Source organism: Atractosteus spatula (genome assembly GCF_055471065.1).
Source record: "Atractosteus spatula isolate fAtrSpa1 chromosome 10 unlocalized genomic scaffold, fAtrSpa1.hap1 SUPER_10_unloc_3, whole genome shotgun sequence".
Taxonomy (NCBI): domain Eukaryota; kingdom Metazoa; phylum Chordata; class Actinopteri; order Semionotiformes; family Lepisosteidae; genus Atractosteus; species Atractosteus spatula.
Genome location: NW_028296623.1, coordinates 615,064 through 637,609, shown reverse-complemented (window position 1 = coordinate 637,609; position 22,546 = coordinate 615,064). Strand labels below are relative to the sequence as shown.

General features: G+C 49.6%; 9 non-coding genes and 2 pseudogenes across 9 annotated transcripts; 3 read left to right on the top strand and 8 right to left on the bottom strand.

The window, feature by feature from the left end:
* Nucleotides 1–7,345: 7,345 nt before the first annotated feature.
* Nucleotides 7,346–7,464, bottom strand: LOC148812359 (5S ribosomal RNA; annotated as a pseudogene).
* A 537-nt stretch (nucleotides 7,465–8,001) lies between these two features.
* Nucleotides 8,002–8,120, bottom strand: LOC148812358 (5S ribosomal RNA; annotated as a pseudogene).
* A 3,189-nt stretch (nucleotides 8,121–11,309) lies between these two features.
* Nucleotides 11,310–11,381, bottom strand: trnae-uuc (transfer RNA glutamic acid (anticodon UUC)). Its single transcript has one exon. It is a non-coding gene; the product is annotated as a tRNA-Glu (tRNA).
* A 1,015-nt stretch (nucleotides 11,382–12,396) lies between these two features.
* Nucleotides 12,397–12,469, bottom strand: trnaf-gaa (transfer RNA phenylalanine (anticodon GAA)). Its single transcript has one exon. It is a non-coding gene; the product is annotated as a tRNA-Phe (tRNA).
* Nucleotides 12,470–13,482: 1,013 nt separating this feature from the next.
* Nucleotides 13,483–13,554, top strand: trnad-guc (transfer RNA aspartic acid (anticodon GUC)). The gene has a single exon. It is a non-coding gene; the product is annotated as a tRNA-Asp (tRNA).
* A 1,634-nt stretch (nucleotides 13,555–15,188) lies between these two features.
* Nucleotides 15,189–15,260, bottom strand: trnae-uuc (transfer RNA glutamic acid (anticodon UUC)). The gene has a single exon. It is a non-coding gene; the product is annotated as a tRNA-Glu (tRNA).
* A 1,015-nt stretch (nucleotides 15,261–16,275) lies between these two features.
* trnaf-gaa (transfer RNA phenylalanine (anticodon GAA)) lies at nucleotides 16,276–16,348 on the bottom strand. The gene has a single exon. It is a non-coding gene; the product is annotated as a tRNA-Phe (tRNA).
* A 1,013-nt stretch (nucleotides 16,349–17,361) lies between these two features.
* On the top strand, nucleotides 17,362–17,433 carry trnad-guc (transfer RNA aspartic acid (anticodon GUC)). Its single transcript has one exon. It is a non-coding gene; the product is annotated as a tRNA-Asp (tRNA).
* Nucleotides 17,434–19,484: 2,051 nt separating this feature from the next.
* trnav-aac (transfer RNA valine (anticodon AAC)) lies at nucleotides 19,485–19,557 on the bottom strand. Its single transcript has one exon. It is a non-coding gene; the product is annotated as a tRNA-Val (tRNA).
* Nucleotides 19,558–19,666: 109 nt separating this feature from the next.
* Nucleotides 19,667–19,739, bottom strand: trnaf-gaa (transfer RNA phenylalanine (anticodon GAA)). The gene has a single exon. It is a non-coding gene; the product is annotated as a tRNA-Phe (tRNA).
* Nucleotides 19,740–20,765: 1,026 nt separating this feature from the next.
* Nucleotides 20,766–20,837, top strand: trnad-guc (transfer RNA aspartic acid (anticodon GUC)). Its single transcript has one exon. It is a non-coding gene; the product is annotated as a tRNA-Asp (tRNA).
* The last annotated feature ends 1,709 nt before the right edge of the window (nucleotides 20,838–22,546 follow it).

Genomic DNA, 22,546 nt, shown 5'->3' with positions numbered 1-22,546 from the left:
AAGATCCTTGGTAAGGTCCTGTTTAAACCCAGCCAGGTGAGGAGCATCCAGGGAGTGCGTTCTGTCCAGTCCAGCCTGGGTCACCGTCTTCCTGAGAGCCTGCTGATGGCTTTTAAGAACTGGGAGGACAGTAGGAATACAAAATACACATTTAAACATTTTTACTTCTAAGACAAACTAGAATACAAGTATAAAACAAAAGATACATTTGGAAAAAATAGAAAGTTCTCCAGAACTCACATCTTCCCCTTCCTCTTCCACTTCAGTCTCTGGCATCTCTTCCTCCTGGACAGCAGCCTCTTGCTCAGGGCATCTGGACCACTGGTATATCATTTTAACATACCCTTACATAAAGGTAAAGGTTAGAAATGAAACAGAAGAACCCTTATAAATTATAAATATCTTACCTTGCTGATGTGTCTTCAGGATTCCACATAAAACAGTCCATGGACTCCGCCAGTCTCACATTCTCACCACACATGAGCCCTATGCTCTTGCAATCCCCGACCTGCCCATTCCTCAGGTGATTCAACAAGTCCTTCCTGGCCTGGAGAAGGAACTTGCTGATCTCCTCTGCTGAGGCTCATTTCATACACACCCTCTTTAGGTGAAGAGGAAACTGGTCAAATGTCTTCAGGCAGGTCTTGCACACCAGAGGAATCCTCATGGGTCTCTTTTGAAAATAAATAACTTTTGTGTAAAGGAACAAGTCAAGACTGTTTCAGTTTCTTAACCGAGCCTTAATTTTCTCTCCAATAGCTTCACCATATTGTTTATTGAATTTTTATCAGAATTATACCTTGCTCTAAAATAATGACTTTATAAAACAACTTAACTCTTACTTGGTCTTGTTCGCAGTCTTTCCAGTAGAAGTCGTTGTAGAATTTAAGAACTGCTGTGATAATTTGATCTGCCCGAGTGTCCTTCCCTAACCAAGTATTGATAGCTTGTGTACTGTAGGGTCCAAAGGTGGTGTTCTGCAATTTCCTCCCATAATGTTTCTTTGATCAGTTGGAAGCAAGTGTGAAAGCTTCCTCCCAGTGGGGAAGCTCAAGATCCTCTAGTTGTATGACAGATTTTCCTCATAGTGCTCTTCGAGGATCTGCAGTGTGGTGTGAAGCCAATTTTTGGCATTGCTTACCAGCTTCAAATATGTGAGTTTGGGTGGCTTGGCAGGTTTTATGAGTTCCTCGGTCTTCCGTCGTAGGCTGGCGGGTGCTCGGTTCTCCCGTCCAATAAAACTGCTGTGTTTTGTTAATGGTGGACTGTTTGGATCATTTTGTAGATGATCCTGGTTCCTTGTTGGAAGGTATCCTGTCTGTTTGACATGTTTGTTGTGTAGGCAGTGTGGAGGGTGACTGTACGGTTGCGTGCGTTGTCAACTCTGGATTGATCCATACTTACCATTTAAATGCCTAAAGCTTCGTTGACACCATTAGGTTTCCACTGTTAGGCAGCTTTACCTCTGTAGAATCTGTGGCTCCATAGGAAGACAATCTTGCCTTTCTGTGTGTCGCTATGTTTCTGCCTGGGTCTTCTTCAGGCATTGTTCTGGAACACTGTGTCCATGCTGGCCTGTTTTTATCCTGTTTTGTAAGGGGCAGTGTGTTGTAGTTCCTCCTAGGGGGCTAGTTTGTATCCTATGGTCTGTGTTCCTTCTGTATGTTTCTGTACGAGTAGGTGCAGTTTCAGTTGGTGAATGGGTTTCTGCTTTCCCTGGTGGGGATTATGCATGGACCATTAACATCTCAATAGGAAATCAGGGTCTTTTTGTTTTCCTCCCTAGTAGGACTGTGCAAGCTGTGCGAGTTTCCATAGCTGATTGGTTTCAGTTATTCTTCTGTTTGTTGCGTGTTAGTATGGTGAAGAGTTCCAGTCCCTGTAGGGTCTGGCTATTGAGGAGAGGGGAACAAAGCTCCTTCTCCCAGATTTTATCCGAGAGGGGACCATCTGGGACAAGGAGAGCACTCTCCTTCCAACGACTAAAACCCTCCCGGTTTTTCTGATGTTCAGGTCTTGTGTAAAGATAGTATTAAGTCTTTTGATCCACTCCCTTTCCTTTTTCTTTCTTTCTATCTCTGTCCAGTTGGGGTTGCTTTCCAGTCCCGTGGTTCCTGATGTACCTGTGTTGTGTCAGCTGGGTTCGGATGGAGTTACCCGTTCCCCCCACATAGGTCACCCCGCACTTTTTGCACTGGATGCTGTAGATGGCGTTATTGATGTTTTCTGAGAGTGCCCTTTGCAACTGGAAGATTTCTTTAGTTTCTTTGTTTTGGATCATTGTTTTCTGTTATGAAATGTTTGGCTCTTGGTGTATATGATCTGTTTTGTACAGGTTTTAGCTTGCTTTGGACTAATTAATGCTGAAGGTTTTTGTTTTTTTCTGTGTGCAGATATGATTTTGTGCTCCCTCAGTATGTTTGTGTTTTCTAATATCATGGTTTTTGGTTGGTTTTTATGCTGAGTTGAGAATATGATGTGTTGAGGGGTATTTTTCTGTCATCTGGAGTTTTTCTATTTAGAAATGTTTGTGCCACATTTTTGAGGAAACTTTGTGTGTATCTTCTCTGGCATAAAGCTGGGAAGAGTGTGTATTTGGCTTCCTCAAAGTCTTGTTGTTGTGTACAGATTTTGTGGAAGTGTAGGAGTTGTGATTTTACCAGTCCTTTTAAAGTATGTTTTGGGTGGAAGCTATCCTTGTGCAGTAAGCCGTGTGAATGTGTCTTTGAAAAATACCTTGATGTCCAGTTTGTCTGTGTTGTTGAAGGAAGAAACCTTGTATGTGGTGGTGTCTAGGAAGTCTATCAGGCTACCATGCTTGGTGTATTTGAGTTTAATGGACCTGTGGTGTGTGTTGAGGGTGTTAATGATTTCTTGTAAGGCTTGATATGTGCTGCCTATATGTTTATTTTTTATATCTTTGCCCTGGGATGGACTGGTGTCCTTTCCAGGGTGTAGCCTGCCATGTGTCTATTTCTTGCCACGTTTTAAAGTGGAGTTACAATCTTACTATTTTTACAGTTTAAATTGACATTTACAAATGTATATTGAAGCAGCTACCCACCTGAACTACACTATGTCAGCATGTGTAGTCTGCAAAGGAACAAGTAATAGGTTTATTCCATACTGAAAAGAGAAGAGAGAAAACTCAATGTTTCGGCTGTGAAGCCTTCTTCAGGTGTGAGAAAGACAGGGCAGATTACAAAGATTAAATAGCACAGAAGAACAAAAGCTGGGAGAAGGGAGGAGGCAGGAGCAGCAGAGAGGCCACTCAGGAAGTGCAAAATGGAGAGAGGTGAAGAAAGGTGTGAAGTCAAAACCTGCAAGAGAATAGAGAAGATTACATTAAAATAAGTCAGTCATTGAGAGATCCTGGCTATTTGAGGTGAAAAGAAAAACTATGGGCTTGGAGAAATCTTTAACCTTCCCAGCCCTAATATGTTCTCTGAAGCATTCTCCTAGTCTCCTTTCGGTTTCCCAAATGTAGATAGCTGGGCATTTTTTGCAAGAGATACAGTAAATGAGATTCAGGATGTTGTCAGGGTTATCTGGAATTGTCCTGTGATGCCCTGATTGTCGTTAGATATGTATTTGCCAGTGATGCAGCGAGTGCTATTGCAGGGGAAGGTGCTGAGTGTGAGGGAGCTGTGAAGAAGAAGCTTATGTGGTGGTCAGCGATAAGAGATGATTGGGCGGTCGGAAAAAAGAGTACCAATGGAGGGATCGTCCTGTAAAATGTAGTCATTGTTAATGATGGTCCTGGGGATAGAAATTGGGTTAGGGTGGTAGGGAAGCACCGAGGGAATGCAGTTGTGAGACTGGGAGTTCCTGATTGAGTTGATGATCCGAGGGCTGTTTTTGGCCCGGGAGTAGAATAAAGCGACACTTTTCATCAAACATTTTGACAGGTACCACGCCCCCTTTTTCAGCCAATGGGAGGCCGCCATGGGCAGATGTCCTGCCCCCTTATCGGCCAATGGTGCAATGTTATGGGCGGATGTCCCGCCCCCTCGAGAGCCAATGGTGTGTCATAATGAGTGTTGTTGTCCCGCCTTCCACCCCTAGCAGCCCCAGGCCTCAGGGTCCAAATGCCCACCACCGCATCCCCTTCGATTTATAAATAAGTGTGTGAAAGAGCGTATTAGCAACGAGGGATGGAAGGTGATCATGTCTGCTGCAGGTTTGAATGCAATCTATTATAACCCTAGGGAATCGGCGGTGTGGGAAGTCTGGTGAGTGCCGCGAGTTTCTTGGGTGTGAGCGCACGCACGCACGCATGCACACTGACTGACTGAGTAAAGTGTCACAGAAAGAACTCGCAGGACAAATAGCATGTGAAATGTGAACCACTTTATTTCATCGGTAGGTTTTAAATTACAGAAACATCCCAGTATACACTTTTAAACTTTTCACACACATTACAGACTACTGCTTGCAATCGCCAATTAAATGTTGGTGCAGAAAATTAGTTGTAGCTATCGCCCCAACATTGTTCAGAAACTCAGCAGCATCTGAAAAAGCATTCATAACGCCCTTTCTCTTGCCATTTTTTATAGCCATGAACACCGAACTGGGCGACCCTAACAGAGCAAATAAATTAGCCTGAGTGATCAGAGGGACGGTGTTACCACAGGTTCTATGTAAAATACGTTGTATTTTGGAATACACACCGCTGAATCCGCCAGGCTTCAGTTTCTGATCTGAAAACATCAGAATCGCAGTAATTTCACTCATGTTCTTTACATGCACATCTATCTCTTTAACAAATTCAAGGACATTAGCATTCAGTTAATTGATTTTCATTTCAAGCTTTGCAGAAAGAAGAGTGTAAAGCACTTTTTGTAAGAATTCTTACGTATACATTCGAAATTTTTCGTTCTTCTCACAATGGCACACCTGTGTCTGTAAAACAGAGTGAAAGCTCTATTCACATTGCGAGTATTTCACAGCCCTGGTTTTACATAGATCTTTTTTCTTTTCTGTAAAAATAAGTATAAATAAGTATAAAATAAGTTTTGCAACGCACCAAAAGTCACGTGTAGTATTTTTCCATCTACCTTTACAAGTAAGGAGCGTACATTCTCATATGGCGAGCGGTCGTCAATTATTTTTCTCAGCAAGTGCTTTATAATCTGCTCAGTATCATCTGTAAAAGTATAGGCACCCAGGCCACTGGCGATGTACAGAACAGCCGATAAAATTCGGGCTAAACTGAGACACTTATAAATTTCTAATGCGGCAAACAACACATCTTTGTACTGTAACATGACCAGGGGAAGGGTCATTCATAACAGGTATTTTCGGAATGACCTACTTAAAATACTAGATATGGACCTTAGCAAAATGGCTGCCAAAAAGAATCAGCTGACCGGTAAATGGAAAGGGTCTACCCTGAGAAACAATGAGACACAGCTGAGCCGCATCAGGAACCGAAATATAAGTGCCCCGGAGGCAGTGAACAGGGCGGAAGCCGATAAGGTGAATGCGGTTTGGAGGAAAAGAGAGGAAAGAGGTGTATGTTAAAGATCGGGCTACAGAATAACGGACTACTGAAAGGAGAAAAGGTTTATGGTTTTTGGATTACGGACACTGGATAAAGATACATCGCGGATTGGCTTTATTACGGACTTTTGGAACTCGGATCGGATCAGGATTAAGGGAACGGATTACGGACTGTATTTGGAAGATAGTTGGAGGAAGAAAAGCCACGAAACTCAGGAAAGAAAAGTGTGGTGTGAGTACTACTTTCATTTACATAAACTTTCCCCCGGAGACACCACAGTACCCATCCGCGCACCCGACAACCAGGCATGTGTGACCCCGTTGACCTGGATGATTAATCAAACAGGCCGCGCATTCATCAACCACAACCCCCTTTAAACAATGGTTGAAGGTGCAACATACCACCCACTTTACAATCTGATCCATAGCATCGGGCTCATTAGAGCCATCGTTAGCTAAACTAGGTTGAACATTATCATTAATCACATTTTGGCGAACACACATGAACAGACACGAAACATTCAAGCTTGATGGTAGTTTGAAGATTGATGCATCGACCTCTTCGTTATTCTATTAAAGGAAAAAAGAAAAGGAAGGCTTAACAAAATAAATAGGCATGCTTTTTACCTAAAATATTTAAATTGTAATGCCTCTTTTGTGTTAGAGTTCTTTGTTTGCTTCGAACTTGCTGTGGTTTAATATTTACCATTTGTAGCAACTCTTCATCAGTCGTTGACGGACCCCCAACACCTGAATCGCCATCAGAGTTCACATGACAGCCACTGTCACACACCACTGAGTGCTGAGTCAGCTTTTGCTAAAAAGAAGACAAAGTGTTGAAAACGAAATACGCTAAACGCAGATTGAAACAACAATTCCACGATCAGAAAAAATATTTTAGCAACCTACTTCTTCAGTTTGCATAGCAGAGGAATCCGATGATTCACTACTCAAAGAAGCCATCTTCGCAGCAGTCAATATCGGGGCCTCACAGCTCAGGTGTCACACTTCAAAACTGGCAAGTCGGCTAATTTAAGCATAAACTCCAAATTTGTAACCATGCTCAAGACATTTTTCAAATGGTTGTGATGTTTTAGAACGCCCCACCATATCCCCCCGCCCCAAAATCACACGTGTTTTATCGAGAGTGAAAAGTAATCACGTTGAATTAAAATATGTAAGCTTATTTCAATGACAAATTCTCAACAACTTTTCAAAAGTTTGAAATGATTTTCCACGTACCGTGAACGTAAAGTCTTTAAACCTTAAAAATATTAACATGCAACCCAAGCCTCAAATGATGTGTGTTTCTCTAGAAAAGAAATTACATTGAATCAAAAAATGTAAAACTTATTTTATCTTTTGAGAAGAGCATTGTAGGGCGGGTCTTTATATTTTAGTGGATAGGTCATAAAAGTGTTAAAATAATTGAATAAGACACATTTAGCAGCGATAACTTATAAGCACGAGCAAAAATTGATCTTATAGATTATAGACGCTTATAGATTTTAACAATATAACAGACTTTACTAAAATGTTTACTTTTAAAATAAATATTACATCACAACATGTCCACACTCAGGCACCTGCCGTTAAAGGTTATGGGATGTAGAGATACAGTATATAAGGTTCATGATAAGAATAAATGGCTGGCGATAAACCTTTCCTCGATCCTTTGCGGACTTGTAAAACTGTTCATGATCAGAATAAAAAACGCTCACGCTATTACACAAGCACCCGTGTCTCGCCAAAGCTGACAAATAAACAGACGGAAAAGCCGCACTGCACGTGTGAACAGGGGAATGAGCGAGCGAGCGGGGATAGGGCGCCTCCTGCGCTTAAAAGCTTACAGCACCTGGTATTCCCAGGCGGTCTCCCATCCAAGTACTAACCAGGCCCATCCCTGTTTAGCTTCCAAAATCAGACAAGATCAGGCGTGCTCAAGGGGGTGTGGCCGTAAGCGAGAGCAGGGCTCACTGGCACCCTTCTTATAGAGAGGACAGCTCCGCCACATCTTTTACGACGCTGCTTTTTTTCCCTTGCGTTTTTCTCTTCTTCCCACGTTCTCTCTCTTCACTGCCTTCGTCCCCGCTCTATTTCACTTCAGCCTTTCACTCTTGCTTCCTTCCAATGAGGACGGAGCTGCGGGAGAAAGGGCGCTATAGAGGATCGCTGTGGAGAGCTGCTGCTGTGCTTTGACATCTGAGCTCTGTGGAAAATGATCTCAATACAATTCTGAAAAAGGCGACTCCCCGAACGCCAGCCGAACAAGTCTCCACAGCCGAAGCGCTGTGTCTCTTTTCAGCTGGCGATAAACCTTTCCTCGATCCTTTGCGGACTTGTAAAACTGTTCATGATCAGAATAAAAAAGGCTCACGCTAATACACAAGCACCCGTGTCTCGCCAAAGCTGACAAATAAACAGACAGAAAAGCCGCACTGCACGTGTGAACAGGGGAATGAGCGAGCGAGCGGGGATAGGGCGCCTCCTGCGCTTAAAAGCTTACAGCACCTGGTATACCCAGGCGGTCTCCCATCCAAGTACTAACCAGGCCCGTCCCTGCTTAGCTTCCGCAATCAAACGAGATCAGGCGTGCTCAAGGGGGTGTGGCCATAAGGGACAGCAGGGCTCACTGGCACCCTTCTATTAGAGAGGACAGCTCCGTCACCTCTTTTACGACGCTGCTTTTTTTCCCTTGCGTTTTTCTCTTCTTCCCACGTTCTCTCTCTTCACTGCCTTCGTCCCCGCTCTATTTCACTTCAGCCTTTCACTTGTAGCGGCAATGGTTGTTAATAAGACAGAATTAAGTGTTGCTGTGCTTTTTCAAATGAGGCCCCATCTCTCTGTTCATCTCTGTGGTGCAGCCACAGAGAAACTATTCATGCAGGCTGATTTAAAGATGTTTTCTTTTGATAAGGGACAGCTCCCAAATGGGGATGCACTTAGCTAAGCCTGGCTATCATGATCAATGGTCATCCATTGGCGCCTATCTTTCTAGGGTGTGCCAGATGGACATCTGGACTGCATTCCTAAGTGTCAGGAGTAAGTGACTCACATCTCACCTTCAACAACCAATCAGGGACTGGTAGGGCCGAGTAACCTACGTGGGACTCTGATGCCCATGGAACTTTCAGCCAATGAACGAGCTGAAGTTCCTCCAGGTAAAAACAGGCAACACAGAGGGCCTGAGAGACTATTTCCTGGACTTTTCTAAAGGGAATTCAAAGGAGAATTCCAGGGCAGGACGGCCCAGGAGCCAAAGGCTCCCAAGGGCAGGACATTCTCGCAGCGCGCCTCCTGACCATCCTAAGAGTCAGCCTGGACAACCACGGAACGACCAGTGTGTCCGAGTGCCAGAACTTTCCTTTGTTCTAAGAGTCTAGAGCGGAGGTTGCCAGAGAGTAACCAGAGGATCCACCTGAGGTAAGCACCAGCAGCAAGCCTTGTGAACAGGTCGGAACTGTGGACAGCTGAATCACTATTCAGAACTAGCGCTTCATCAGGAATGAACCGGTCCTCTTCCTGACTTGCTGGGACCCACAGTCATCTTTTCTCCTGTGCACAAACTTTGCTAGTTAAAGCCAACACTAACTAGCCGGTCAGTGAGCATCTGCAGCACAGCACAGCCTGGCACGGAGCCAAAGAGCCCGCAGGAGATCTGAATCCCCAGAGATTGGATGAGTATTCAACTTCAATGCATTACAGCTCAAGAATTCAATTGTTATCCCAACCAGTTGATATCAATTTTATTCCTAAGAGTTATGTACTTGTTTTGAGTATCTAATGTAGAAGTTGTAACCAAGTTCAATTACGAAACGGTCTAAATGAATGATATACTGAACTTATGTCCTCTTGATATATGTAACTCTTTGTAACTGAATGAATATATATCTTTTGTATTCTGAAAACCGTCACGATAAGATCTGTTAGGTTTACATGCATATTTTATGTATTAATAAATGTATCCTCGTGTATTAGTACCTGTGTGTGTGTGTGTGTGTGTGTGTTGTTTGAGTTATATCGCATGGTTGGATTCTAAGGCCATTAAAAGAATCCATTTCGTGATTTACGGCTACAATTAATAATTGTCCCCTTAAATGCCCAAATTCTACATTAGTATAGTGGCAAGTATCCCCGCCTGTCACGCGGGAGATTGGGGTTTGATTCCCCACCGGGGAGTAGCTTTTCTTTTACCTCCTTAGAGAAAGGACTGCCTTTCACTTCTCTGTTTTCTTTCACAGCGTCGTGCACCTTTTCATTGCTCTCGCTTTCAGAGCCTCCGCACGGCACACGACTCGACATCAGAAAGCACATTGAAGTGAAAGCAGGAAGCGCTACGACATGCACTGTGCAGATCCCGCCACACTAAGAGGTGAGTGGGTCTGTTCGATGCACAAAGAACGCTTTGATAAGCGTCAAAGGCAAGTCATTCCGAGTTGGTCGTTTGTGTTTTCTGTTCAGACGCGAAATGCTGAAATTATCTCTCGGCTCCTCGGTTGTCATTTCTGCTCCGTAAAGGAATCACAGGACGCGTCGGCTTCCAGCACGGTGGGTCGGGACACGATGCCGGGGGTCGAAGGGTGTGATGTCTTCCTCGTTAGCATAGTGGCAAGTATCCCCGCCTGTCACGCGGGAGACCGGGGTTTGATTCCCCGACGGGGAGTAGAAAGCTTTTCTTTTACCTCCTTAGAGAAAGGACTGCCTTTCACTTCTCTGTTTTCTTTCACAGCGTCGTGCACCTTTTCATTGCTCTCGCTTTCAGAGCCTCCGCACGGCACACGACTCGACATCAGAAAGCACATTGAAGTGAAAGCAGGAAGCGCTGCGACATGCACTGTGCAGATCCCGCCACACTAAGAGGTGAGTGGGTCTGTTCGATGCACAAAGAACGCTTTGATAAGCGTCAAAGGCAAGTCATTCCGAGTTGGTCGTTTGTGTTTTCTGTTCAGACGCGAAATGCTGAAATGATCTCTCGGCTCCTCGGTTGTCATTTCTGCTCCGTAAAGAAATCACAGCACGCGTCGGCTTCCAGCACGGTGGGTCGGGACACGATGCCGGGGGTCGGAGAGAGCGATGTCTTCCTCGTTAGTATAGTGGTGATTATCCCCACCTGTCACGCGGGAGACTGGGGTACATCAGGACGCGCATTGGAGTGAAAGCAGGATGCGCTGCGACATGCACTGTGCAGATCCCGCCACACTAAGAGGTGAGTGGGTCTGTGCGATCACAGCGCTAGGCGAATCCCCAATCCCCTTTTGTGCGTGGCGACAAAAGAAGCCGGTCTGTTTCCGCCCAGTTTCGAACCAGGGACTTTTCGCGTGTGAGGCAAACGTGATAACCACTACACTACGGAAACGGTAGCAAACCCTTCCCAGCGGCCCAGTGCTGAGCTTCGCCAATGCGATTCAGCTGCTTCCAGTGCCTTTATTGGAGTGCGCTGATGGACCGTGCTCTCTCTCCAGAGACCAGCACGCCTGTCATGGACGGAGCAGGAAAAGCGGCGCCACATTCTACAGCCCTCTCCACGCAATCGACGAAATCGGGCTACTGAAGTGGAGAAAATCGCCTCTCCAGAAAGTGCAAATATCATCTTGGAGAGTATAAATCCTATTGCCGAAGGTCAGCCGTCTACCAGAGTAACCCTCCCACCTCCTGCAGCGATGATCAGCTCGTCTCACACGCGAGAAGTCTTCGGTTGGAAACAAGCGCCCCCTCTTCTCGCGCGTTTTGCACGTTCGAGTGGTTTTAATGCGGCTCCTTCGTACACGGTGCTGATCTTTTGGAAAGCAGGAGGCAAAACTGACACGTTCCCATACCGGGAGTCAAACCCGGGCCGCCTGGGTGAAAACCAGGAATCCTAACCACTAGACCATATGGGAGCACACAACCCCGCTGTTCCGGGCATCATGCAAGCAAACTACATAAATATGAGAAAACACGCAAGAGAGTTGTCACTCAGAGTGTCGAAGGGTCGATGTATACTGGGGCTCAGTTGAAATGCAACGTCAGGACTTTTCCGAATTAGGTCACACGAAGAGAGCACAGCCTTTTCCGCCCTACCATGTGTGTATCGGTAACTCGCCGTGATCGTATAGTGGTCAGTACTTTGCGTTGTGGCCGCAACAACCCTGGTTCGAATCCGAGTCACGGCAGAATAGGGGCGTCTGCTTTTACTACTTGCGCGAATGAAGGCAAAAAAAAGCCAATCGATGTGAACGAACGGCGCTTTACAGAGGAGTACTGCCTGACTGGATCGTTGATGAACGACAGAGGCCACTCCGACCTCTTCTCGGTTTTCTTCAACGACTTACTAAGGATCTTCTTCACATTCGCCCATGCAGGGGAAGCCAGTTACACCAAAGCAAACGCAGGAAAGTGCATTTCAAGCAGAGACCAGGAGAGACTTGTTTACACCGAGAGTGGTCGGAGAATGGAACAATGCGCCCAGCCCTGTTGCTGGAGCCGATTCTTGATGAGATCTTGGGCTCACTGGATGCTAATCTTTCTGTTGTTCTTGCAGGTCCTGCGCTGCTTTTGAGCCGACAGAGCTCGTCCTGGTCTGTCGGCACAGCCCAATTGCAAATGATCGGCTCCGCGTACAGAAGGAACGTGCGTTTGGTACAAGAGTGCATGAAGGCACCGGAAATACATTGGGAACAAATGACCGGTCGCTCAAGACCTCTGTGAAGTACAGGAGCGTGCAACAAGAGGCTGTTTCCGCCCGGTCTCGGACCGGGGACCTTTCGCGTGTTAGGCGAACGTGATAGCCGCTACACTACGGAAACCTGCAGGGACCGCTGCTGGTGTCTCGCTTGCGTTTCGGGCTGAGAATGGGAAGCGTCACTTTAGGCAGGGGGCGCTGGAAAGAGGAACAAAGGGCGCGATGAAACAAAATGCCGAAACCCGGGATCGAACCAGGGACCTTTAGATCTTCAGTCTAACGCTCTCCCAACTGAGCTATTTCGGCAGTGCACAGAGCCCACAGCCACCTGCTCCAGCGGAATGAGCGCACCAAGAGGAGCGGGAGAGTGTTGCAGGAACGTCACTCAGAAGGAAAGCCACCCAGCTGCGCCCTCTGAGCTCTGTCCAGCGCATCTTCCTCGCATGGACTCCTGCCTGCGACGGGCAGGAAACAATTAGCAAGAACAGAACAGCACCCCATGGGTGTCTCATGACCACACCTTAGGTTGTGACACGTGCAGGTGTGAGGGGTTGCTGGGCTACTCTGGAGCAGAGCTTGGGCGGAGGGGGGGCGGGAAAGCAGACAAAGAGGTGACACCTCAAGGTCTGCACGATCACAGCTCTCCGCCGCCCCAGGCTTCCGCTCGATAAGCTACTGTACACACCCGCCCCTCCTCACACAGACCGTGGAAAAGCCCCCGAGTGGGAGGGCTCTCTCTTCCTCCCAGGAGCTCTTGGACACGACGCACAGACAGAGCGCGGGGAGCTGCCGCCTGCAAACACGGCTCCAGGCAGGACTCCACTCCGCAGGAGCCGCAGAGCAGAGGAGATGGGGGCAGCTTAGTTCCTGTGCAGAGACCTGAGCTGTTGTTGCTGCGGACGCTGTCTTTTCTGTTCTCGGGGTAGGAGTGAATGTTGAGTTGCCCTTAGAAATGAAGCAGAGCACTTCAACGGCACGGGTGTGTGTGTGTGCGTGCGCCCTGGTGATTCTGGGAGACAGATCGAACCTGGGCTAAAAGAGAGGGGGCTTAGCCCTCTTCCATTTGCTAGTTCAGAGTTGTACAACCCATTTGTATCTGCTAGGCGGCGCAGTCGTCGTGCACAAAGAACGCTTTGAAAAGCGTCAAAAGCAAGTCATTCTGAGTTGGTCGTTTGTGTTTTCCGTTCAGACGCGAAATGCTGAAATGATCTCTCGGCTCCTCGGTTGTCATTTCTGCTCCGTAAAGAAATCACAGCACGCGTCGCCTTCCAGCACGCTGGGTCGGGACACGATGCCGGGGATCGAAGGGTGTGATGTCTTCCTCGTTAGTATAGTGGCAAGTATCCCCGCCTGTCACGCGGGAGACCGGGGTTCGATTCCCCGACGGGGAGTAGAAAGCTTTTCTTTTACCTCCTTAGAGAAAGGACTGCCTTTCACTTCTCTGTTTTCTTTCACAGCGTCGTGCACCTTTTCATTGCTCTCGCTTTCAGAGCCTCCGCACGGCACACGACTCGACATCAGAAAGCACATTGAAGTGAAAGCAGGAAGCGCTGCGACATGCACTGTGCAGATCCAGCCACACTAAGAGGTGAGTGGGTCTGTTCGATGCACAAAGAACGCTTTGATAAGCGTCAAAGGCAAGTCATTCCGAGTTGGTCGTTTGTGTTTTCTGTTCAGACGCGAAATGCTGAAATGATCTCTCGGCTCCTCGGTTGTCATTTCTGCTCCGTAAAGGAATCACAGGACGCGTCGGCTTCCAGCACGGTGGGTCGGGACACGATGCCGGGGGTCGAAGGGTGTGATGTCTTCCTCGTTAGCATAGTGGCAAGTATCCCCGCCTGTCACGCGGGAGACCGGGGTTTGATTCCCCGACGGGGAGTAGAAAGCTTTTCTTTTACCTCCTTAGAGAAAGGACTGCCTTTCACTTCTCTGTTTTCTTTCACAGCGTCGTGCACCTTTTCATTGCTCTCGCTTTCAGAGCCTCCGCACGGCACACGACTCGACATCAGAAAGCACATTGAAGTGAAAGCAGGAAGCGCTGCGACATGCACTGTGCAGATCCCGCCACACTAAGAGGTGAGTGGGTCTGTTCGATGCACAAAGAACGCTTTGATAAGCGTCAAAGGCAAGTCATTCCGAGTTGGTCGTTTGTGTTTTCTGTTCAGACGCGAAATGCTGAAATGATCTCTCGGCTCCTCGGTTGTCATTTCTGCTCCGTAAAGAAATCACAGCACGCGTCGGCTTCCAGCACGGTGGGTCGGGACACGATGCCGGGGGTCGGAGAGAGCGATGTCTTCCTCGTTAGTATAGTGGTGATTATCCCCACCTGTCACGCGGGAGACTGGGGTACATCAGGACGCGCATTGGAGTGAAAGCAGGATGCGCTGCGACATGCACTGTGCAGATCCCGCCACACTAAGAGGTGAGTGGGTCTGTGCGATCACAGCGCTAGGCGAATCCCCAATCCCCTTTTGTGCGTGGCGACAAAAGAAGCCGGTCTGTTTCCGCCCAGTTTCGAACCAGGGACTTTTCGCGTGTGAGGCAAACGTGATAACCACTACACTACGGAAACGGTAGCAAACCCTTCCCAGCGGCCCAGTGCTGAGCTTCGCCAATGTGATTCAGCTGCTTCCAGTGCCTTTATTGGAGTGCGCTGATGGACCGTGCTCTCTCTCCAGAGACCAGCACGCCTGTCATGGACGGAGCAGGAAAAGCGGCGCCACATTCTACAGCCCTCTCCACGCAATCGACGAAATCGGGCTACTGAAGTGGAGAAAATCGCCTCTCCAGAAAGTGCAAATATCATCTTGGAGAGTATAAATCCTATTGCCGAAGGTCAGCCCTGTCTACCAGAGTAACCCTCCCACCTCCTGCAGCGATGATCAGCTCGTCTCACACGCGAGAAGTCTTCGGTTGGAAACAAGCGCCCCCTCTTCTCGCGCGTTTTGCACGTTCGAGTGGTTTTAATGCGGCTCCTTCGTACACGGTGCTGATCTTTTGGAAAGCAGGAGGCAAAACTGACACGTTCCCATACCGGGAGTCAAACCCGGGCCGCCTGGGTGAAAACCAGGAATCCTAACCACTAGACCATATGGGAGCACACAACCCCGCTGTTCCGGGCATCATGCAAGCAAACTACATAAATATGAGAAAACACGCAAGAGAGTTGTCACTCAGAGTGTCGAAGGGTCGATGTATACTGGGGCTCAGTTGAAATGCAACGTCAGGACTTTTCCGAATTAGGTCACACGAAGAGAGCACAGCCTTTTCCGCCCTACCATGTGTGTATCGGTAACTCGCCGTGATCGTATAGTGGTCAGTACTTTGCGTTGTGGCCGCAACAACCCCGGTTTGAATCCGGGTCACGGCAGAATAGGGGCGTCTGCTTTTACTACTTGCGCGAATGAAGGCAAAAAAAAGCCAATCGATGTGAACGAACGGCGCTTTACAGAGGAGTACTGCCTGACTGGATCGTTGATGAACGACAGAGGCCACTCCGACCTCTTCTCGGTTTTCTTCAACGACTTACTAAGGATCTTCTTCACATTCGCCCATGCAGGGGAAGCCAGTTACACCAAAGCAAACGCAGGAAAGTGCATTTCAAGCAGAGACCAGGAGGGACTTGTTTACACCGAGAGTGGTCGGAGAATGGAACAATGCGCCCAGCCCTGTTGCTGGAGCCGATTCTTGATGAGATCTTGGGCTCACTGGATGCTAATCTTTCTGTTGTTCTTGCAGGTCCTGCGCTGCTTTTGAGCCGACAGAGCTCGTCCTGGTCTGTCGGCACAGCCCAATTGCAAATGATCGGCTCCGCGTACAGAAGGAACGTGCGTTTGGTACAAGAGTGCATGAAGGCACCGGAAATACATTGGGAACAAATGACCGGTCGCTCAAGACCTCTGTGAAGTACAGGAGCGTGCAACAAGAGGCTGTTTCCGCCCGGTCTCGGACCGGGGACCTTTCGCGTGTTAGGCGAACGTGATAGCCGCTACACTACGGAAACCTGCAGGGACCGCTGCTGGTGTCTCGCTTGCGTTTCGGGCTGAGAATGGGAAGCATCACTTTAGGCAGGGGGCGCTGGAAAGAGGAACAAAGGGCGCGATGAAACAAAATGCCAAAACCCGGGATCGAACCAGGGACCTTTAGATCTTCAGTCTAACGCTCTCCCAACTGAGCTATTTCGGCAGTGCACAGAGCCCACAGCCACCTGCTCCAGCGGCATGAGCGCACCAAGAGGAACGGGAGAGTGTTGCAGGAACGTCACTCAGAAGGAAAGCCACCCAGCTGCGCCCTCTGAGCTCTGTCCAGAGCATCTTCCTCGCATGGACTCCTGCCTGCGACGGGCAGGAAACAATTAGTAAGAACAGAACAGCACCCCATGGGTGTCTCATGACCACACCTTAGGTTGTGACACGTGCAGGTGTGAGGGGTTGCCGGGCTACTCTGGAGCAGAGCTTGGGCGGAGGGGGGGCGGGAAAGCAGACAAAGAGGTGACACCTCAAGGTCTGCACGATCACAGCTCTCCGCCGCCCCAGGCTTCCGCTCGATAAGCTACTGGACACACCCGCCCCTCCTCACACAGACCGTGGAAAAGCCCCCGAGTGGGAGGGCTCTCTCTTCCTCCCAGGAGCTCTTGGACACGACGCACAGACAGAGCGCGGGGAGCCGCCGCCTGCAAACATGGCTCCAGGCAGGACTCCACTCCGCAGGAGCCGCAGAGCAGAGGAGATGGGGGCAGCTTAGTTCCTGTGCAGAGACCTGAGCTGTTGTTGCTGCGGACGCTGTCTTTTCTGTTCTCGGGGTAGGAGTGAATGTTGAGTTGCCCTTAGAAATGAAGCAGAGCACTTCAACGGCACGGGTGTGTGTGTGTGCGTTCGCCCTGGTGATTCTGGGAGACAGATTGAACCTGGGCTAAAAGAGAGGGGGCTTAGCCCTCTTCCATTTGCTAGTTCAGAGTTGTACAACCCATTTGTATCTGCTAGGCGGCGCAGTCGTCGTGCACAAAGAACGCTTTGAAAAGCGTCAAAAGCAAGTCATTCCGAGTTGGTCGTTTGTGTTTTCCGTTCAGACGCGAAATGCTGAAATGATCTCTCGGCTCCTCGGTTGTCATTTCTGCTCCGTAAAGAAATCACAGCACGCGTCGCCTTCCAGCACGCTGGGTCGGGACACGATGCCGGGGATCGAAGGGTGTGATGTCTTCCTCGTTAGTATAGTGGCAAGTATCCCCGCCTGTCACGCGGGAGACCGGGGTTCGATTCCCCGACGGGGAGTAGAAAGCTTTTCTTTTACCTCCTTAGAGAAAGGACTGCCTTTCACTTCTCTGTTTTCTTTCACAGCGTCGTGCACCTTTTCATTGCTCTCGCTTTCAGAGCCTCCGCACGGCACACGACTCGACATCAGAAAGCACATTGAAGTGAAAGCAGGAAGCGCTGCGACATGCACTGTGCAGATCCAGCCACACTAAGAGGTGAGTGGGTCTGTTCGATGCACAAAGAACGCTTTGATAAGCGTCAAAGGCAAGTCATTCCGAGTTGGTCGTTTGTGTTTTCTGTTCAGACGCGAAATGCTGAAATGATCTCTCGGCTCCTCGGTTGTCATTTCTGCTCCGTAAAGAAATCACAGCACGCGTCGGCTTCCAGCACGGTGGGTCGGGACACGATGCCGGGGGTCGGAGAGAGCGATGTCTTCCTCGTTAGTATAGTGGTGATTATCCCCACCTGTCACGCGGGAGACTGGGGTACATCAGGACGCGCATTGGAGTGAAAGCAGGATGCGCTGCGACATGCACTGTGCAGATCCCGCCACACTTAGAGGTGAGTGGGTCTGTGCGATCACAGCGCTAGGCGAATCCCCAATCCCCTTTTGTGCGTGGCGACAAAAGAAGCCGGTCTGTTTCCGCCCAGTTTCGAACCAGGGACTTTTCGCGTGTGAGGCAAACGTGATAACCACTACACTACGGAAACGGTAGCAAACCCTTCCCAGCGGCCCAGTGCTGAGCTTCGCCAATGCGATTCAGCTGCTTCCAGTGCCTTTATTGGAGTGCGCTGATGGACCGTGCTCTCTCTCCAGAGACCAGCACGCCTGTCATGGACGGAGCAGGAAAAGCGGCGCCACATTCTACAGCCCTCTCCACGCAATCGACGAAATCGGGCTACTGAAGTGGAGAAAATCGCCTCTCCAGAAAGTGCAAATATCATCTTGGAGAGTATAAATCCTATTGCCGAAGGTCAGCCCTGTCTACCAGAGTAACCCTCCCACCTCCTGCAGCGATGATCAGCTCGTCTCACACGCGAGAAGTCTTCGGTTGGAAACAAGCGCCCCCTCTTCTCGCGCGTTTTGCACGTTCGAGTGGTTTTAATGCGGCTCCTTCGTACACGGTGCTGATCTTTTGGAAAGCAGGAGGCAAAACTGACACGTTCCCATACCGGGAGTCAAACCCGGGCCGCCTGGGTGAAAACCAGGAATCCTAACCGCTAGACCATATGGGAGCACACAACCCCGCTGTTCCGGGCATCATGCAAGCAAACTACATAAATATGAGAAAACACGCAAGAGAGTTGTCACTCAGAGTGTCGAAGGGTCGATGTATACTGGGGCTCAGTTGAAATGCAACGTCAGGACTTTTCCGAATTAGGTCACACGAAGAGAGCACAGCCTTTTCCGCCCTACCATGTGTGTATCGGTAACTCGCCGTGATCGTATAGTGGTCAGTACTTTGCGTTGTGGCCGCAACAACCCCGGTTCAAATCCGGGTCACGGCAGAATAGGGGCGTCTGCTTTTACTACTTGCGCGAATGAAGGCAAAAAAAAGCCAATCGATGTGAACGAACGGCGCTTTACAGAGGAGTACTGCCTGACTGGATCGTTGATGAACGACAGAGGCCACTCCGACCTCTTCTCGGTTTTCTTCAACGACTTACTAAGGATCTTCTTCACATTCGCCCATGCAGGGGAAGCCAGTTACACCAAAGCAAACGCAGGAAAGTGCATTTCAAGCAGAGACCAGGAGGGACTTGTTTACACCGAGAGTGGTCGGAGAATGGAACAATGCGCCCAGCCCTGTTGCTGGAGCCGATTCTTGATGAGATCTTGGGCTCACTGGATGCTAATCTTTCTGTTGTTCTTGCAGGTCCTGCGCTGCTTTTGAGCCGACAGAGCTCGTCCTGGTCTGTCGGCACAGCCCAATTGCAAATGATCGGCTCCGCGTACAGAAGGAACGTGCGTTTGGTACAAGAGTGCATGAAGGCACCGGAAATACATTGGGAACAAATGACCGGTCGCTCAAGACCTCTGTGAAGTACAGGAGCGTGCAACAAGAGGCTGTTTCCGCCCGGTCTCGAACCGGGGACCTTTCGCGTGTTAGGCGAACGTGATAGCCGCTACACTACGGAAACCTGCAGGGACCGCTGCTGGTGTCTCGCTTGCGTTTCGGGCTGAGAAAGGGAAGCGTCACTTTAGGCAGGGGGCGCTGGAGAGAGGAACAAAGGGCGCGATGAAACAAAATGCCGAAACCCGGGATCGAACCAGGGACCTTTAGATCTTCAGTCTAACGCTCTCCCAACTGAGCTATTTCGGCAGTGCACAGAGCCCACAGCCACCTGCTCCAGCCTTCCTGTATTGCGGCATGAGCGCACCAAGAGGAGCTGGAGAGTGTTGCAGGAACGTCACTCAGAAGGAAAGCCACCCAGCTGCGCCCTCTGAGCTCTGTCCAGAGCATCTTCCTCGCATGGACTCCTGCCTGCGACGGGCAGGAAACAATTAGCAAGAACAGAACAGCACCCCATGGGTGTCTCATGACCACACCTTAGGTTGTGACACGTGCAGGTGTGAGGGGTTGCCGGGCTACTCTGGAGCAGAGCTTGGGCGGAGGGGGGGCGGGAAAGCAGACAAAGAGGTGACACCTCAAGGTCTGCACGATCACAGCTCTCCGCCGCCCCAGGCTTCCGCTCGATAAGCTACTGGACACACCCGCCCCTCCTCACACAGACCGTGGAAAAGCCCCCGAGTGGGAGGGCTCTCTCTTCCTCCCAGGAGCTCTTGGACACGACGCACAGACAGAGCGCGGGGAGCCGCCGCCTGCAAACATGGCTCCAGGCAGGACTCCACTCCGCAGGAGCCGCAGAGCAGAGGAGATGGGGGCAGCTTAGTTCCTGTGCAGAGACCTGAGCTGTTGTTGCTGCGGACGCTGTCTTTTCTATTCTCGGGGTAGGAGTGAATGTTGAGTTGCCCTTAGAAATGAAGCAGAGCACTTCAACGGCACGGGTGTGTGTGTGTGCGTGCGCCCTGGTGATTCTGGGAGACAGATCGAACCTGGGCTAAAAGAGAGGGGGCTTAGCCCTCTTCCATTTGCTAGTTCAGAGTTGTACAACCCATTTGTATCTGCTAGGCGGCGCAGTCGTCGTGCACAAAGAACGCTTTGAAAAGCGTCAAAAGCAAGTCATTCCGAGTTGGTCGTTTGTGTTTTCCGTTCAGACGCGAAATGCTGAAATGATCTCTCGGCTCCTCGGTTGTCATTTCTGCTCCGTAAAGGAATCACAGCACGCGTCGCCTTCCAGCACGCTGGGTCGGGACACGATGCCGGGGATCGAAGGATGTGACGTCTTCCTCGTTAGTATAGTGGCAAGTATCCCCGCCTGTCACGCGGGAGACCGGGGTTCGATTCCCCGACGGGGAGTAGAAAGCTCTTCTTTTACCTCCTTAGAGAAAGGACTGCCTTTCACTTCTCTGTTTTCTTTCACAGCGTCGTGCACCTTTTCATTGCTCTCGCTTTCAGAGCCTCCGCACGGCACACGACTCGACATCAGAAAGCACATTGAAGTGAAAGCAGGAAGCGCTGCGACATGCACTGTGCAGATCCCGCCACACTAAGAGGTGAGTGGGTCTGTTCGATGCACAAAGAACGCTTTGATAAGCGTCAAAGGCAAGTCATTCCGAGTTGGTCGTTTGTGTTTTCTGTTCAGACGCGAAATGCTGAAATGATCTCTCGGCTCCTCGGTTGTCATTTCTGCTCCGTAAAGAAATCACAGCACGCGTCGGCTTCCAGCACGGTGGGTCGGGACACGATGCCGGGGGTCGGAGAGAGCGATGTCTTCCTCGTTAGTATAGTGGTGATTATCCCCACCTGTCACGCGGGAGACTGGGGTACATCAGGACGCGCATTGGAGTGAAAGCAGGATGCGCTGCGACATGCACTGTGCAGATCCCGCCACACTAAGAGGTGAGTGGGTCTGTGCGATCACAGCGCTAGGCGAATCCCCAATCCCCTTTTGTGCGTGGCGACAAAAGAAGCCGGTCTGTTTCCGCCCAGTTTCGAACCAGGGACTTTTCGCGTGTGAGGCAAACGTGATAACCACTACACTACGGAAACGGTAGCAAACCCTTCCCAGTGGCCCAGTGCTGAGCTTCGCCAATGCGATTCAGCTGCTTCCAGTGCCTTTATTGGAGTGCGCTGATGGACCGTGCTCTCTCTCCAGAGACCAGCACGCCTGTCATGGACGGAGCAGGAAAAGCGGCGCCACATTCTACAGCCCTCTCCACGCAATCGACGAAATCGGGCTACTGAAGTGGAGAAAATCGCCTCTCCAGAAAGTGCAAATATCATCTTGGAGAGTATAAATCCTATTGCCGAAGGTCAGCCCTGTCTACCAGAGTAACCCTCCCACCTCCTGCAGCGATGATCAGCTCGTCTCACACGCGAGAAGTCTTCGGTTGGAAACAAGCGCCCCCTCTTCTCGCGCGTTTTGCACGTTCGAGTGGTTTTAATGCGGCTCCTTCGTACACGGTGCTGATCTTTTGGAAAGCAGGAGGCAAAACTGACACGTTCACATACCGGGAGTCAAACCCGGGCCGCCTGGGTGAAAACCAGGAATCCTAACCACTAGACCATATGGGAGCACACAACCCCGCTGTTCCGGGCATCATGCAAGCAAACTACATAAATATGAGAAAACACGCAAGAGAGTTGTCACTCAGAGTGTCGAAGGGTCGATGTATACTGGGGCTCAGTTGAAATGCAACGTCAGGACTTTTCCGAATTAGGTCACACGAAGAGAGCACAGCCTTTTCCACCCTACCATGTCTGTATCGGTAACTCGCCGTGATTGTATAGTGGTCAGTACTTTGCGTTGTGGCCGCAACAACCCCGGTTCGAATCCGGGTCACGGCAGAATAGGGGCGTCTGCTTTTACTACTTGCGCGAATGAAGGCAAAAAAAAGCCAATGGATGTGAACGAACGGCGCTTTACAGAGGAGTACTGCCTGACTGGATCGTTGATGAACGACAGAGGCCACTCCGACCTCTTCTCGGTTTTCTTCAACGACTTACTAAGGATCTTCTTCACATTCGCCCATGCAGGGGAAGCCAGTTTCACCAAAGCAAACGCA